Source organism: Nelumbo nucifera, chromosome 1 (assembly GCF_055504915.1).
Source record: "Nelumbo nucifera cultivar China Antique chromosome 1, China Antique-T2T, whole genome shotgun sequence".
Classification (NCBI taxonomy): domain Eukaryota; kingdom Viridiplantae; phylum Streptophyta; class Magnoliopsida; order Proteales; family Nelumbonaceae; genus Nelumbo; species Nelumbo nucifera.
The window spans coordinates 179,233,528-179,246,832 of record NC_142649.1 but is presented as its reverse complement, the minus strand read 5'-3'; positions in this window follow the sequence as shown (position 1 = coordinate 179,246,832).

Here is a 13,305-nt window from a genome sequence, read left to right as displayed (position 1 = left end):
GAATTAAAACTTTTTGCAAACATTTTGAAACCATAATATATATATGTATATTTCTATATAAATATATTTTGCAAAACAAATTTCAACGGTTGAAATTAGTTGCCGGCAGCTTTGGTTTCCATCAGAGAGAGTGCATCCCTGATTATTCACTTTATCCGACAAAGGGGATGATCCTGTCACTATGATCACCCACTCAGATGAATTCTCGGACTGTCCCAACATACCTGGGTTTTGACCCCCTCTAAGGATCTCACTGATTGGCATATCAAAAATAGCCCAATCCGACACCTAGTGCAGTATCATAATCGAGTGTAGGGGTTAGGTGTAATATTCCAGTTTTGCCCATCTATCTCCAAGGTCTAGGGCAATACTGGAATTCTGGTCCGGTTCAGGATTTCAAGAAAACCCACACTACATGTACCTCAAGTCTCACCCTGGCAACTGAGACAAGCCACCCAATCAACTTGGTAGCACATCAGTGTCAGCCTTGGTAGGATAGATCTCCCCAGATCTATCCAACGGCTGTGAAGATTCTAAACTAACACGAGTCTCATATGTGTCCAGTTTAAGGGTATTAAACAAAAACACACCATAATAACATGAATCAAATATGTAGTTTATTCATTTACATTAAATGTCATAATGTACATCATTCTAATTGGAGCTAAGGGCATACACTGTCTAATAGCTCCCGCTTGCACTTAGGTCCAATCGGGTACAAGTCAGAGTCCTAGACTTTCCACCTGTTTCTCAAACACTTTCTGTGTCAGTAGCTTAGTCAATGGGTCTGGCACATTTTCGCTGATGCCACCTTTTAACATTAATCTCCCGTAGATCCTGTGTTGTCACACAATAGTGGAATGGGTGATGTGCTGAATTCCAAATTCTAGAATGAACACCTTTATTCATTAGGCAGCCTCACTTACGGCAATGTGTTCGGCTTGGGTTGTGGACTGTTATTCTTACTACTTAGCACCCCTGTTTGCTGACTTTCCAACAAACAACACACGATCCTATCGTGAAGATATAATCAGATGTAGACATTCAACCATCTGGATCTGACTGGAAGCTGGCATCAGTATACCCCTGGATCTGTAGTGAACTACCATCAAATACTAGACAAAACTGTTTTGTCCTTCGAAGGTACTTGAGTATGTTTTTCACAACAATCCAATGCTCTTGCCCTGGGTTTGACGGAAATCTTCTTACCATACTCACTGCCTGAGCGATGTCAAGACGAGTGCACAACATGGCATACGTGATGCTCTTTACGGCTGAGGCATAAGGAACGTCATTCATGCCTCCAATCTTCTCGGGAGTCTTGGGAGACATTTCCTTGGAGAGAGTAATTCCATGCCTGAAAGGAATATTTTCTTTTTTGGAGTTCTCCAGGCTGTATCTCTTGACTATTTTGCCAATGTAAGCAGATTGGGATAATCCTATTATCCTCTTTGATCTATCTCTATAGAGCCGAAGACCTAGTATGTAGGAGGCTTCTCCAAGATCTTTCATGGAGAATTGTTGTGAAAGCCATACTTTTACCATAGTCAACATTCCTACATCAATCCCAATGAGTAGAATGCCATCAACATACAGAACCAGGAACGTAACCTTATCCTCACTAGATTTCCGGTAAACACAAGGCTCATCCGGATTTTGCTCAAAGTCAAACCTTTTGGCGGTAGAGGCAAACCGAATGTTCCAACTCCTAGAAGCTTGCTTGAGTCCATATATGGATCGATTTAATTTACATATCATGTGTTCCTGACCTGTAGCTATAAAACCTTGCGATTGCTGCATATAGATATTTTCAGTAAGATCTCCATTCAGGAATGCAGTTTTGACATCCATTTGCCAAATCTCATAATCATGGTACGCTACTACAACTATCAGGATCCTAATGGATTTAAGCATGGCCACCGCCGAAAAGGTTTCCTCATAATCGATTCCCTCTTTCTGAGTATACCCTTTCGCTACAAGACGAGCCTTGTAGGTCTCAACCTTACCATCGGGGCCCTTCTTCCTCTTATAGATCCATTTGCAACCAATTGCTTTTACCCCATGGGGCGGATCTACCAGAGTCCAAACTCCATTGTTCTCCATTGAGTTCTTCTCAGCTCTCATGGAATCTACCCACTTCAAGGAATCTATGTCCAACATAGCTTCCGTATAAGTCACGGGATCCTCCTCACTTGTCGTGGCTTCCACCAAGTAACTATCCTGGTCATAGTCGAAATGAATTGGAGGCCTGTAACCCGGATAGATCTTCTAGGTTGGTCAATACATGGAGCTTGTGGGACATCTCCCACTGCCCTGAGCTCTCCTCATCAAGAACAACTTCTTGATGATGATTGTTCATGATGTAATCATCTTCCAAGAAATGGGCATTTCGACTACAAAACACCTTCTGTTTTCCTGGGTCATAGAATAGGTAACCCACAGAGCCTTTGGGGTAGCCTACAAATAGGCAACGGTTGGTCTTGGATTTCAATTTGTCTGCACTCGTTCTTTTAACATGTGCCGGATAACCCCAAATCTTCAAATGTCTCACACTTGGTTTCTTCGGAATTGATTTGGTTGGAACCCAATTCAGCACGTATATCGCAGTTTCTAATCCGTAACCCCAAAAGGATGTGGGTAGCTCTGAGTGTACGAGAAGTGATCGGACCATATCCAAAAAAGTCTGGTTCCTCCTCTTTGACACACCGTTTAGTTGTGGTGTAGTAGGAGGAGCTAGCTGTGATACTATCCCATTGACCTTTAAGTAGTCATTGACTTCGTCAGAGAGATACTCACCACCTCGATCCAATCGAAGGGTCTTAATTTCTCTCCCTAACTGCTTCTCGACCTCTTGTCTGAACTCTTTGAACTTTTCAAAGGATTCAGACTTGTGTCTCATTAGGTACACGTAACCATACCGTGAGTAATCATCGGTAAATGTTATAAAATAAATGTGCTGGTTACGTGTCCTAACACTCATGGGACCACATACATCAGTATGTATAAGGTCAAGCGTGCATATACATCTTTCAGGCTTTCTGTTAAATGGTCGTTTCGTCATCTTACCCTGAAGGCAAGGTTCATAGGTTGGAAGATCTTCTACAGTTAGAAAATCCAAAAGACCATCCTTTACCAACCTTGTGATACGATCTATGTTAATATGGTCAAGTCGGTAATGCCACAGACACGTGGGATTAACTGTATCACGGGTTCTTTTCTTGGGAACATCATCCGATGTAGTTTTGATTATATTAGTTTCAAGAGAAGGATGGAGAACATAGAGACCATTCTCAAGTTCTCCGTATGCGAGGAATTTGTTATTTCTTTTAATAGTGATCATATTAATAAAGAGAACAGAATATCCATCCGCACACAATTTTGAAACAGAAATCAGATTTCTTTTCAAATTAGGTACATAAAGACAATCTTTAAGTACAATAATTCCTTCTCTGAAAATTAACTCTACAGATCCTATGGCTGTAGCTGCAACACTTGCAGAAGTCCCTAAGTAAAGAGTCACCTCTCCGTCACTCAGTTTTCTACTTGTCCTGAACCATTGCAGTGAGTTAATGACAAAGGATTCGAAATTACCTTGTTTCTTGGATTCCAGGTACTGAGGACAGTTCCTCTTTCATTGGTTGGCCTGCTTGCAGTAGTGACAAGCATCTGATGCTCTGTCCTTCTTTTGCCTTTTGGACTTAGTAACTTTTTTCTGAGGCTTTCTTTTTGCCTTCCTCTTCTTCTTGCCCGATTTGCTAGGTTCAACAAGCATGGAAATGGGTTCATCCTTCTTAATCAGTTCCTCGGCCCTCTGTAACATATTGCTGAGTTGTTGGATGCTAACATTTAGCTTGTTCATGTTATTGTTCATGATGAATTGATTGAAGGAAGGAGGCAAAGAATTTAGGATGGTGTCCACCTTCGTGGCATGGTCAAGCCCGGATCCAAGAGCCTCAAGTTTATTGATATAACCCATCATCTTAAGATAATGGTCTTGAACCTGTTGGTTCTTGGACATCTGCATGGTCATGAACTGCTTCAAAACCTTCTGCCGAGTAGAACGCTTCTTCTCTTCGTACATCGTCCTTAGACTGTCCAGGATATCCTTGTACAATTCGATCTGATCGAATTGTTGCTGTATCGGAATTTCTAAGGATGCTATGATGTAGCAATGGGCTAGGGAATTTTTCTCTTCCCATTCCTAGTAGTCCCTCCTACGGGCCTCAGAAGCCCTATCACCCAGACGCTCCGGGGCAGGATTTTTAGCTACTTTGTCCAAATTTTCTTATGTCAGGACCAGCATAAGATTACGGTACCAGTCAACATAGTTTGGGCTTTTTAGTTTGTTGTCATCCAACAATTTAGCGAATTGTCTGTTTGCCATTTCTGATAAAAAGCAAATATTAGTCCACAATCTTATTTGATTCATGTTATTTACATAGTAATGGATTTTAATCTATGTTCCATTTCCATTTGTTCATCTCTGAGATTTACCTCCTATCTAAGTGACGAAGACTGCAAATTATGTCTCTGGAAATGGGGGAAATCACATAGGGTGCATGGAGCCAACTGTTTCAGCTGCATAACCCCACCACCTTTCTGTGAAGGATCATATCCACTCATCTTATGAGATTTCCCTTTGGCCTCTGTCAAACAAGGTTCATTGCCATTTTAGGTTAAACTTTTTTGTCCAGTGAGTGCTCACCCATCATATTTGTGAATGCCAAGGTACCGTGAGAAAGTCTTCCATTTTAGGATAGGCCCCTCCCACATCGGTCTATGACACCCCTATCATTTTATGAAACATTCCAATAGATCCAACAGCAAATAGATAGCCCAATTTTATGGTGCGTTTCCTCATTACTGAAGGACCCATCTTCATGCTAATGATGGAAGGCCTTTAGAGAATTCAACATATGAATCTCCCTTTCACATGCACTCATATTTCAGCGGAGGGAACAGAAATTATGCCCTAGTTTAATTTAGGTCAAACCAAAGTGGCTCCCACTGACTTTCATAAAGCCAGATTTAGGTGGGCCCTAAATGGCTAGGGTTCCGCACGGCTCCTCTTGGAGAGGTTTGGGGCCCACCACGAAGGGAGATCATCCAATGATCTTTAGGGACACCATGGCAATGATGTGCATTCATCCATGGTATGCGCAAGAGCTACTGTCGTATCAGCATGGGCCAAGTACTTATGGCCCATGAACGTTGCACATCACACGTCCATACATCACATGCAAGAACAAAATCGATCCAATCAATTAATATCTGTAAAACCCATTATTAAAGCCCATAATAATCCATAATATTACTAATTAATATTGTCTAGGTATATGGGCTGAATTGCAAAGAGAAGTTCGGCCCATATAGCTTTTATGCAGTTAATGGGCTAAAGCAGTTTTAACACATTAAAACTGGGTTTTACAGGTGAGGGCCGAATTACATCTTGTAATTAACCATCAACCCCTGGACCCAAGAATGAAAAATTGGGGCTGAGAACAGCCCCCATCGAACCACAGATTAGGTCCAACCAGTTTGGTCCAACTAGTTTGGTCCAATCTGGTTTGAATGGGTCTAGGGTTTGATCTTTAATTCAAGATTATGATCTGAAATTAAATTACTGATAAAAGACATTCAAGAATCAGTATAGGGGCTGTTCGTAGATCTGCTACCCTGCAAAACAGAGGTTAGTTCATAGTTTACACTTTCTCAAACTTCAAATCGTAGATAGTCGAACCCTAATCTGCGAAACTCCTTCCTTATGCGCAATCAACTTCGAATTTGAATGGAATAAAATAGAAAACCATAATTTCTATTAATATTACATCAAATCGAATTCCTGTACATTCAGTCTGAAAATTTAAAAAAAAAATTAATTACAGACAAGAATGTAAAAAAAAAATTGCAAAACGCTGATTTCTTGCGCCAATCAAGATTACGAACTCCACCGTACGAACAACCCATAAATCAAGATAAATATAAAGAGCAATTCTAAATATGTATCAGATTTAAAAAGATTTAATTTCAGATCAATCGCCCTTAATCTGGGAATCGATTTCCCAGAAAATCAATAATCTGCGCAAATCGGGTAGAACGCCTTCTGCCTATTTGCGCAGTTTCAGATCTGGCCAATTTTGGTTCAAGATTTAAACCTGGCTCTGATACCACTGAAGGGATGAGAGCTTCATCATATTGATGGCCGAACCCTGTAGGTAGGTTGGGCGAAATTTCAAAAATTTCTCTCTTCCATGTGGGAATCACATTCCCTATTTTAGAAAATTGCATTTTCAATGATCAATCTTGAACCTGAACCGAACCAGATCTGAAACCAAAAGGTAGGAAAGGGATATACCTGATACGGAGTAACAGTAACTCCCAACGAAGGTGTTTACGCCCAAGGAGGTTACCAAAGACTGTTCCTAGTGAAGATGACACAGCGCAGGGTGGAGCAGAATCAACAAGATGGCTCTTTAGCAAGAACCTGATTCTTCACCAAGAATCTGATGGAGGGCAAGTGAGCATGACTTCAGATCACCTTTTCTGCCAAAAGGTGATATCAAGAACCCTTCTTGATCGCTCCTACAGGTGGAGATCGAACTGGCAATAACGGCAATAGTAGGAGAAGACAAGAGTAGAAGATGGCGTCAGTCCAATTGTATGCTATCTTCTCTCTTGTATCAGTAATACTGATGGATGAATTGGGGTTCACCCTCATCCTCTATTTATAGCCTTAAAGAGAGGTTCTCCTAACCCCATTAGGAGTTTCCTAATCCAAATCTTGTATTTGGATCTGGACTCTCTTTAAGAGATAAGGATAATCCCTTATCTTATCAGTAGATAAAGATCAGCCCTCCTAATCTAATTAGGAGTTTCCTGATCCAAATCTTTATTTGGATATGGACTCTCTGAGTGGATAGGGACAATCGCTTGTCCTATCTGCTAATCTAAATCCTAGAACCTCCACTCTTTAATTAATCTAATTAAACCAGTTCGAATTGGGCTTTAGGCCCATTAAGTCCATGTGCTCACTTATCCTCCAAACTACTGCCCAGTTGGATATCCTTGTATGACATGGGACCCAAACATTGATCTACACATCAATCACATGGGTTCAGCCTATCCTTTGTTACAAGGCCTAGCCGAATTCACTGTAGGTGACAGTGAACCCCTGAGCCCATCACCATGGGCTCTTAATGGGGCCAACATTTACACTAAATGGTCATTGGGTCAAGCCACCATATAAAACCCAAGGACTGTGGGCAGATGCAAGATTAGCCTATCAGGTATTACCCTCAATGGTCTTACATTTGACCTCTCAGCCCATAATGATCAAACACTACTCGACAAGAGAGGACCTCTCCCTCGACTGCAAGGTATAGCGCTACACTCTCTACTCACATAGTTCCTGGGAATTAAAACTTTTTGCAAACATTTTGAAACCATAATATATGTATATATATATATATATATATATATATATATATATATATATATATATATATATATATTTTGCAAAACAAATTTCAACGGTTGAAAACGGCTGCCGGCAGCTTTGGTTTCCATCGGAGAGAGTGCATCCCTGATCATTCACTTTGTCCGGCAAAGGGGTTGATCCTGTCACTATGATCACCCACTCAGATGAATTCTCGGACTGTCCCAACATACCTAGGTTTTGACCCCCTCTAAGGATCTCACTGATTGGCATATCAAAGATAGCCCAATCCGACACCTAGTGCAGTATCATAATCGAGTCTAGGGGTCAGGTGTAACATTCCAGTTTTGCCCATCTATCTCCAAGGTCCAAAGCAATACTGGAATTCTAGTCCGGTTCAAGGTTTCAAGAAAACCCACACTGCATGTACCTCAGGTCTCACCCTGGCGGCTGAGACAGGCCACCCAATCAACTTGGCAGCACATCAGTGTCAGCCTTGACAGGATAAATCTGCCCAGATCTATCCAACGGCTGTGAAGATTTTAAACAAACCCAAGTTTCATATGTGTCATGTTTAAGGGTATTACACAGAAATACACCATAATAACATGAATCAAATATGTTTTTATTCATTTACATTAAATGTCATAATGTACATCATTCTGATTGGAGCTAAGGGCCTACACTGTTTAACAATGCCTCCTTTCTGAATATGAGCTAACTCAATTTTGAGATCATGAATGCATGATTTGTTAGATGATGAGTACAGGTCATGTAGTGTTTTCCAAATAGAGCAAGAGAATTTGCAGCCTACAACTTGGGCTAGGACTGGTTCTGCGAGTGTTGAAAGAATCTAACTAAGGATCAATTGATCTTGTTCATGCCAGGAGATATACTTTGGGTTTTCTCTCCTAGAGGAAGACAATTCATTCAAAAACTGAAGGGCAGGGGAAGCTACCATCAACATACCCATGTATCCGAAGTCCTTTGAGTGCTGGTTCGAATTGGGCTATCCAAAGAATATAACTATCTTTGGTGAGCTTCACAGTGATGAGCTAAGAGAAACTACTAGCAGAAACCACGGGTGGAGTAATGGTTGAGGTCTGTATTGTTGTGGAGATGTTGGAAAGAAGAATAGCTGCACTGTTGTCCATGGTGCTCAAAGAAGACACAGGTCTATGATGCTCTAATACCATAAAGTGATTAACGGTTTGAAGAACTTGCTCTGCATTTTGAGCATATTGTGTTGGAATATTTATAGAGAAGATTTTACATGATAAGATGATATGGCTGTATAGAATTTTAATGTAAACAAATCCCAACAAAAACGGGAGTAGAGAGATAAGCCTTATCATGAGAGAGAGTTATTCATAACAGAGAGAGACTTTAGTCTCAGTCGGTGAGCATATTATATGCCGTGAAGGAGAGCCCCCCATTCATCTTGGAGAGGGTTTGTTGTTGCAACTCTGTTACTTCTTGTGAATATTGTACCATTATCTACTGAGAAGATTGCAACTCTTGCTCCTGCCAATATAGATGAGGATATTAAAGAACCATCAGTGAACAATTTATATTCTATCGAGGCATTTATATGTGAGTGTATAAAGCTTGGGTGACAGTCTTGAACAACTGTGCTCGAAGGTAAGTAGTGCATATCTTCTAGCAGTTTAAGTGGATTCAGTACAGACTTATTGTGCAGAGCTGAATTCCTCACATCCCATAGCAGTCTAAAAAGGATAAAAAAACTTAGCCATAAAGATCTGCCTTTCATCCCTATTTAACACATTCAGCTTTGATTCAATCCACTCAGATACAAATTCATGAATTGCTTTATTCTGAAATCTCTCTAGATTGATGCCCAAAGAAGTTGAGATCCAAAGAGCATGAGAATAAGCACATTCAAAGAAAACATGTTGCCATGCCTCCATATTCATGTGACACATAGAACATTTCTTCTCTTCCTCATTAAGGAAATGTAGTATGTCTTTTGTCTTAATGCCATTCCATCAAGCTTTTCACATAAAGATTTGGAATCTCATAGGGACTTTACACTTCCATATGAGACTCCACTTTCTTTGGTGTCCAGAAGATGATGCTTGTGTAGCCGTGAAGAATCTGTACCCTAACTTTACATCATACTCCCCATATTTAGAGGATTTCCATAGGAGCTTGTTCGATGGGAGATGATGCAAAATCAATGTTTGCAGAATGTACAGTCTGCAGTTTTCTATAAATAAAGATGCAATTTTCTGTACCTCCCATGTATTGGAATCAGAAATGAGGTCTTTTACAGTCAAGCCAATATTCTGGTTCTGAGCTTTTCTTTGAACTTTAGGAGTTCCATTTGGAAAAGGCGGAACCCAAGGATCTGATATGTATATTGAGGAGCCATCTTTTATTTTCCAATTAGTGTTTGCTTTTATTTTGTCCCACAAAGATAATAATTGTTTCCACCATTTAGAGTCTGTCTTTTTTTAAAGGAAAACAGAGATTTATTCCTAAAATAATTTTCTTTTATTTCTTTCCTCCATAATCCATGTTCTCCAGTAAACAACCTCCAAATTTGATTGGAAAATAGAGCTTGGTTAAACTCTTTCATCCCCCTGAAACCTAGGCCACCCATACTTCTTGCTTTACACAGTAAATTCCATGCTATTGTATGAACAGATCTGTTATTTATAGTCATTCCACCAGAAATTCCTCTATGTTTGCTTTAACTTTTTTAGAGTAGAGTTTGGGAAGATAGACACTCCCATGATGTATGTAGGCATGGCTTGGAAGTGTGAACTTTATCATGGTGGTCCTACTCGCTTAAGAAAGCAATTTTTCTTTCCATAGACCTAGCCTTGAGTTCATTTTTTCCTAATTATTTCGGCGAGCATTTCCAAGGTTAAGCTGTACTCCTAGATATTTCTCCACTTGTTTCAATAGTTTCATGTGAAGAGGTGACAAAAACATTCCCTTTTTCTTCTATGAACCCCAGAGCTGAAGTGAACACCAGATTTTGTTTTGTTTATTTTTCGACCAGACATCTTCTCAAATTGCTTCAGTTCATTCATCATCATTTGAACTTGACTGATGTCCACTTTGCAGATCAGTAGGCAATCATCTGCAAATAAAAAGTGTGTGATTTATGGTCCACCCCTACTGAGTTTTATGCCTTGAATTCTGTTACTTGAGCTTTTGAGAGCAAACATGTTAGGATTTGCATCCCAATTATGAACAAATAAGGGGAAAATGGGTCCCCTTGCCTTAAACCATTTTTTTGAGGGAGAAGAATTCCTTCTGTGTTCCATTTATTTTAACTGAGAATCTTGGAGTTTCTATACATCATTTGGTCATCCCACACCATTTTTATGGAAAACCCATCTCCTTGAGAATTTGGAGAATTAATTCTCTTGTCATTCTATCATACGTGTTGGACATATCAATTTTCAAAAGAACCCACCCTTTCCCTTTTTCCTGCTTTTTCATTTTATGTACAATCTCTTGAGTTAGAATGACATTGTCCACACACTATCATCCTTTTATGAATGCCGCTTGATTTGGATCAATAAGTCTGTTTAAGTAATTTTGCATTCTAAGCACCAAACATTTGGACAAAATCTTATATATTAAATTGCAAACACTAATTGGCCTAAATTGGCTAACTGTTTCTGGGATCTTCACTTTTGGAATATAAACTAAGTTCATAGAATTTATTTTTGGAGGAAATTGGTCTGTCTCAAAAAATTCTCAAACCAATCTATAGACATCATTTTTGAGTAAACTCCAGTATCTTTGGTAGAAAATTGGAGTGAATCCATCTGGACCTAGGGCCGAATGAGCCCTCATGGATTTTACAACCATCTTTCTGAAGGTGGACTCAAGATTTCTTGTACTTCCTCCGAAAGTTTTTCAGAGATCAAGTTTTGTATTGAAGGAGTTTCAGAGTAATTAGAATTACTAACATTCTTAGCTCGATTTTTGAAAGCTTCTGAAACTTCTTCAAGGGACATCATATCCCCTTCAGAAGATTTCAGGAACTCGAGAGCATTTCTTCTCCTATTAAAATTGGTGAATTGAATAAAATACCTAGTGTTACGATCACTTTCTTGGAGCCACAATTCCCGGGACTTCACTTTCCACAACATTTCTTCTCTCTTCAACCATTTCTCATATTCTCTCCTGAGTTGTAGTTTCGTCTGTTGAGAGCTTGTTGAGAGCTTGAGGTCTCTTCCTCCTCTAGTTTGACTAGTTGGAGCTCTACTTCTCTCAGTTTCAATTCAATTTTCCCGAATCTTTGGGAATTCCAGACTTTGAGGATGCATTTGCACGCTTAGTTGGGATTGTTTCAGAATATGGTGGAAAAGACCATTGGGTTTCTAAAATTTGCTTGCGTTCTTCTTCTACCCACATAGGTATAAAGTGAAATTGTTTAGGGCCTAAGATAGTTTGGAAGTTTGTGTCCAAGACCAACAATGCATGGTCTGAAAAAATAGTTTGGGAGTTTGTATCCATTCCGCGATCAAGCTTTTCCTTAACCCTTTTGGACCCCATTTTTTATTGAACCATGTAAACTTCGACCCAATTAGTTCAATCTCTAGGAGATAGTGGTCAGCTATCAAAGCATTTAGTGAGTTGGATATTCTGTTGATCACCACTCTAGAACCACTGTATTCAGATGGGTGGATTATGTCATTCAAATCTCCTAATAACAACCAATTATTGGTACTCCTCATTTTCTCATTTACTGTATTCTAACATTGAGGTCTTTTTTGTTTCACAGGGTGACCATAGACTAAGCAAATGTCCCATGCAAGAGATGTTTAAGTCAGATTTGTATGCAGAATAATCCATCTTTCAGAAATTTCTTCTATGTAGAAAGGGAGATCAGCTTTCCAACAACAGTAAAGACCCCAGATCAACCTTGGGTCTTGGGCCAGGAAATAGCAATTTTGGGTATAACCTAGTACTTTCCCTAGGTGTTTCGATTTATCCTCATCTAATTTCGTTCCCGATAGAAACAGTAAATCTGGGTTAAATTTTCTTATTTGTTTTTTAGGAAACGAAGGGTACCTGCCTATAGCTGGTGGTGGTTAACACTTGACACTTAACAGAGGTTACCGGTGGGATCATTCCCATCGAGTCAGCACTCTCAGTGAGTATTGGGTAATGAGTAGTACTGAATTGTTGTGTCTAGTAATTAATGGATTATAGATCCTTTTCTGAAGGTGCAAGCTTTTGGGCTCTGCGTTCCCCCTGTCACCGCACCTCAGAAGTCAAAACGGTTAAATTGTAAACAGAGCTGAGAGGTGAGAGCTCTCATTTAACAATCCTAGTTCAAGTGTTAAACAGATGATAAATCCTTAATCCTGGCAGGTAGCACGCTAGCAGTCGTCTTACAGCCAGGTAGCGTTGCTGCTGAAGTTTCTGAGAACCCATAATTCATAATCATCAATGAAGCCCACCTTGGTTTTGATGTGGTTAACTAGGGTAAAAATCAAATGTGATTGTTATACGTTGTTGAATTCCTCACGAAGTAGATGAAATTCTAAAATCATCCAAGTTCCAACTAAGTTGATTTCTTTTAATTTGTTATTATCAGTAATAAGTAAGAGAGTCATGTTCTTTCCAGTGACCGGCTTAATTTCTGTTTCTGATAAGCTTTGACAGAAGCTGGAAAGAAAAGGAGGATGGACTCATCTGAAAAGTTTTGTAATCCTGTCTACCAAACTTAGTCCTTGGTTTATTGTCAAAACGTCTTGATGGATGCTTTTAGAAATTAGAACGACGAAGAAAGATTTGCATTACCATAGCAATCCTACCTAAAACAGAAAGGCAATAAGAAATTCAAAAAGAGAGAATATGAAAAAAAAAGGAGCAAATAA